A 5,890-nucleotide genomic window follows, 5' to 3' on the forward strand; every position below is an offset into this window, starting at 1 on the left:
GATCAGAGAGAGGCGACAAGGACTGAAGAGACTGTGTGGAATACGACTGGGGTGTAAGAATAAAGGAGTACGAGTAGATTGTCTAGCACTCGCAACTGACATTGTGATCCTGTCCGACTCACTAGAAGCGGCAGTTAACCAAACCACAGAGCTGCAGAGACAGGCAGCTTCAGCAGGCCTACAGATCTGTACCGATATGACACAATACATGACAAACATCAAGACAACTCCTACATGGATGACAATAGAAGGAGAGAAAACTTAGAAGGTGGTGAGATTCAAATACCTTCGAGAATGGATAGACACTGGACTGACCGAAAATGGAGCAATGGGAGCACGAATAAACAAAATGAACTTAGCATATAAATTAACTATCAACACCTACACCAAGGAGAATATTTCGATAAGTACAAAACTGAAACATTACCAAACAGTGATCGTCCCTGAAGCTCTATTTGCAGCAGAAACTCTTAACTTAGCAAGAACCGGAGTGATTATGAGCCTAGAACTGACAGAACGAGAGATTCTCAGAATGATATTAGGACCACGAAGAACTGAAGCTGGTCAATTCAAAAATCGAGCCAACCAGAAAGTGTATACCAACACAGACAAAATTTCTGACGTCATCAGGAAAAGAAGGAGCATGTTCTTCGGATGTATCCTCAGAATGGACCATGGAAGGTTAACACGGCGAATCACACAATTTCTGATGAACAAGAGAATCAAAGTACGGTGGATCCAAGACATACAAAGAGATCTGGAACAAATGAGAATACAGGAACCAGAGATATACAACACTGTGATTTTAAATAAAAAATTCAGGCCTTCAAAGCTTTCGAGGACGGAACGAAACCCAGAAAAAATCATCTTGCACAGAAGAACGAAGACGGTTGCTAAGTATGAGAATTAAAGAATATTGGGAAAGAAGAAAGAGCAGAAGAAACGAAACCGAAGCGAATTAACGTGGTCTTAAGATGGCCAAAACGAAAGAAGGAGAAGAAGATATAACTGAAAGTACCAAAAAAAAGAAAAACATCTTTTTACGACTCACAGTTCAGGGGATATGGTGACATAATCCTGAGATGCGTGGCAAAACTACGGCATCATGCAATAGGTTTAAATTTATTACTTCATTGCAACTTACTCTATTCGCAACACTTTTCTCAGGCAGTATCCACATCTGTTCCTAAATACACCAACAAAAATATATCATTTTACGACACGTAGTTTAGGAGATATAAGGTGAAATACTGCGATGCGTAAAAAGAAATATTGTGGGGGTAAGAACTAGCAGCCTTGTATTGGGATGAGCGTGATAGCATGGAGACAGAGTTTGGAGAGGAGGAGGTGGACAGACAGCGATGGACAGGAAAAGGGGAGGATGAGACAGGCACGCAGAGGGGGCAGAAGTAGGTGAACAAGCAAAGGGGGAAGAGGAAAGGAAGAGGAGTAGATTGACAGAGAGGACATGGGAGAGACGGGGTGAGAAGGAGAAGGTCTAACAAAAGAATGGAGAAAATAAATACCGAGAAACGCCGGGTACTCAGCTAGTACGGCGTAAATGCGAGCCAAGAGAGTATTCCACGTTATACCACTCCTCTAACGCTAACCAACTCAAAATTCAGACTGTCACCTCCCGACTCCAACGACTCTTTGATTAATACATATAAATCGTATGCGCGTATAATACTATTACTAGCGTTGTGCCACACTGTTTCCTAATAACGAAACTTACAAACCTGTCACAAGGAAGCTAAATATGACACTACCGCTGCAATTTGCCTAAATATGACTTAAACGCACAGTAAATGTTACACTCTGAGAGGATTTTTTGAGTTTGACCGTGTGTTACCTAACAGAAAGAGGGTACCGAACATGAAATTCTTAAGGGTAGACAACAGAAAGATTAAAATTTAGTAAGAAATTACAGTAATAGGGTTCCTGTAAATGAAATATAAAACGGTCGCCAGCCTAATTAGGCATAATAATGTGGAAACATTATTTTTAATGAATCTAGTTTTACTATTGCAAAAGTAACTTTCATAAATCCTTTCTTAATCAAGTGCAATGAATACCTACAATAACAAGACGAACTACGCAGTAGGTAGCAGTAGTTATCAACAGCATAGTTAAGCAATCACAGAAATGGAAAAAGACACTTTATCCCTGTTAACCACAATCTTCACTAAATTGGCACACGAATTGTTCCCTAGGGCTTACACAAGACTAAGTGGCATCTGGTAGGAATTAAAGTTCGACTGTGACACATATATACCAAATAACACTGTACACATACCTTTTATACATACTCTTTTAAATAATCACTTCTTGTTTCTTTAGCTAGAAAATAACTATTCAGTTTTGTTTCTTCCTGATATAAAAGAGTGAAATGGGGTCCCACGAACCATCCCTTCTTTATATAAGCAAACTATACACATTTTTCAGAAATATTTTGCATTATGGAAAAAGCTGAAATACAGCCCCACTTAAGATCCTTTATCTTGAAAATTTTCAACATTATTTGCACTGACAATCCTCTCTACAACTTCAGAAATGACTTCAAGTAAACGATCAACTTCAAATAGCATCAAAACCAAATGCTTTGTACACCACTTGGGAAGCAAGTGATTTTCACTGACAACTTTTACACCACTGAACATTATAACACTGTTATTTGTAAACCAGAAGCAAACCAAAACGCATTGGAGATTTTTTAAATTAATTAGCAGATATCTCAGTTGATTTCAATGAAACCAGTAATTTGACTATCCACGTTTATATATTTTTGCATTCAGAAATTAGGCACAAGCAAATAACACAGATTATTGTCAGTTTTCACACACAGGATACTCGGTGTTTAATAATTTTGAGGAGAGGACCCTGTTAGGTACCATGAAAGGAGTAAATTCGTGGTTCGAACACAAAGTTCAGCAACATTTGAGTTATTATTGCAAATTAAATCACGCAAACACTCTGGTTCATACTGTTATACAGCTCTAACCTCTCGGATCTGGTGAAGTAGTGGCGCAATAGTGGTGGCGAGCACGTGGCGACTACCTGGTCTCTCGTTTGGCAGTAATAAGCTCTATTTAATTCTCCTTGGCGGCGTGAATATAATTTTTAGAGCTATTTCCAATGCGAGACCACCATTGTACAGCCACAATTACACCCGACGCCATTCCATCTCAAATTAGATACTGGATACCTCGCTCGGCACCTGCGCTGTTGACTGGGCGACTGCTTGCTACTGACTGCCTTCTGTTCTCTCTCACTTCCCGCTCAGTCTGAGCTCCAGTTCCACCTTTTAGCTCGCCCCACACCATTTCCGTAGCTGAGGGGAATCACTATGTCTTTTACATTACATAATACAAAGTCCCTAAGTATGAAGCAGTTTTTACACTGCAGTTTCTCATACATAAACAAACACATTTAATAAAATTCCATTATTTAAGCACACAGTTATAATGCTACAAAACATATTTCGCTAACATCCATTTCCTTACAGTAATGCAAGGGCATGAAGCAGTAAAGAGTCAACACTTCATACTTCACATAATACACTACTGGCCATAAAAATTGCTACACCACGAAGATGAACTGCTACAGACGCGAAATTTAACCGACAGGAAGACGATGCTGTGATATGCAAATGATTAGCTTTTCAGAGCATTCACACAAGGTTGACGCCGGTGGCGACACTTACAATGTGCTCACATGAGGAAAGTTTCCAACCGATTTCTCATAGACAAACAGCAGTTGACCGACGTTGGCTGGTGAAACGTTGTTGTGATGCCTCGTGTAAGGAGGAAAAATACGTACCATCACGTTTCAGACTTTGATAAAGGTCGGATCGTAGCCTATGGCGATAGCGGTTTATCGTACCGCGACATTGCTGCTCGCGTTGGTCGAGATCCAATGACTGTTAGAAGAATATGGAATCGGTGGGTTCAGAAGGGTAATACGGAACACCGTGCTGGATCCCAACGGCGTCGTATCAATAGCAGTCGAGATGACAGGCATCTTATCCGCATGGCTCTAACGGATTGTGCAGCCACGTCTCGATCCCTGAGTCAAAAGATGGGGACGTTTGCAAGACAACAACCAGCCGCACGAACAGTTCAACGACGTTTGCAGCAGCATGGACCATCAGCTCGGAGACCATGGCTGCGGTTACCCTTGACGCTGCATCACAGACAACAGCGACTGCGATGGTGTACTCAACGACGAACCTGGGTGCGCGAATGGCAAAACGTCCTTTTTTCGGATGGATCCAGGTTCTGTTTACAGCATCATGATGGTCGCATCCGTGTTTGGAGACATCGCAGTGAATGTACTTTGGAAGCGTGTATTCGTCATCGCCATAATGGCGTATCACCTCTTGTTCGTATTGACGGCACGTTGAACAGTGGACGTTACATTTCAGATGTGTTACGACCCGTGGCTCTACCCCTCATTCGATCCCTGCGAAACCCTACATTTCAGCAGGATAATGCGCGACCGCATGTTGCAGGTCCTGTACGGGTCTTTCTGGATACAGAAAATGTTCGACTGCTGTCCTGGCCAGCACATTCTCCAGATCTCTCACCAATTGAAAACGTCTGGCCAATGGTGGCCGAGCAACTGGCTCGTCACAATACGCCAGTCGCTACTCTTGATGAAGTGTGGTATCGTGTTGAAGCTGCATTGGCAGCTGTACCTCTGCACATCATCCAAGCTCTGTTTGACTCAATGCCCAGGCGTATCAATGCCGTTATTACGGCCAGAGGTGGTTGTTTTGGGTACTGATTTCTCAGTATCTATGCACCCAAACTGCGTGAAAATGTAATCACATGTCAGTTCTAGTATAATATATTTGTCCAGCGAATACTCGTTTGTCATCTGCATTTCTTCCTGGTGCAGAAATTTTAATGGCCGGTTGATTATATTACACTGTATAAACTACTCACTATCTATTATGGAGTTACACTAGCTCGAAAGGGAAACCATACATTTTCAGGACTACAGTGAGAACTACAATGTGTCGAGTTGCCAGAGAACATAGCCTCGGTAGATACTGTATGCTTGCAGCAGAAAGAGAGGATTCGTTTATCTCATGGGGTCATTAAGTTCTGCGGTCGCTGTGTAGCGATTCGATAGGACCGAGTCCATGATGCGTCTATCGACTGAGGTTCCCTCCAAGGAAGTTGCCAGAGCCTTATACGGCCAGGAGGAATCCATTGGACTGTGAACACCGCGGCAGTTGTCCGCCGACTATACGCGAAGGTAAAGTCCGTATACATATCGACACACTTGTACAGTAAAGGTAACGTGCAAGCGTACTTCAGACGCCAGGAGAGAACTCTTGTCAACATGAGTACTCTTGGACGAGTACCGAGGAATCCACGGAGAATGGTTGATAATATGAAAACCCTGACACAACCTGGACGCTGAATACTCACTTATCCAACCCTTCGAGGAGGCAAATCGGGCAGAACTTCGTTTTATGGTGAACTTATCCCAGTGAAGGTGTCCCCTCGGTTAACAGTGTGGGTGTGGGGTAGAGACGCAGAGTAAGAGAAAGGGTACAGGGAGGATTGTGTCATTGACAAAGATGGGATAAATACATTGTACATAGTACTAGAACAATGCAAACTCTGGAAGGATGAGTGTCGGTGGGGCAGGTAAATGCTACGTGAAGAAAAATCTTTAAAAATCAGTTTGGAGTATGAATATCAAGTGCCCAGATGGCAAGCCACCAGGGAATACTGAAAGTTGGAATGGAAACATAGAATGGTTTTATAGGAAACAAACGACCATTCACCCTAGTAACCCCAAATGTCATGGATTTCACAATTATGTCGGTCTTTCCGACTGTTTTAACGTGTCACTTCCTTCTCAACCCACCATCCCT

The sequence above is a fragment of the Schistocerca americana genome, unplaced genomic scaffold (genome assembly GCF_021461395.2).
Source record: "Schistocerca americana isolate TAMUIC-IGC-003095 unplaced genomic scaffold, iqSchAmer2.1 HiC_scaffold_106, whole genome shotgun sequence".
NCBI lineage: Eukaryota > Metazoa > Arthropoda > Insecta > Orthoptera > Acrididae > Schistocerca > Schistocerca americana.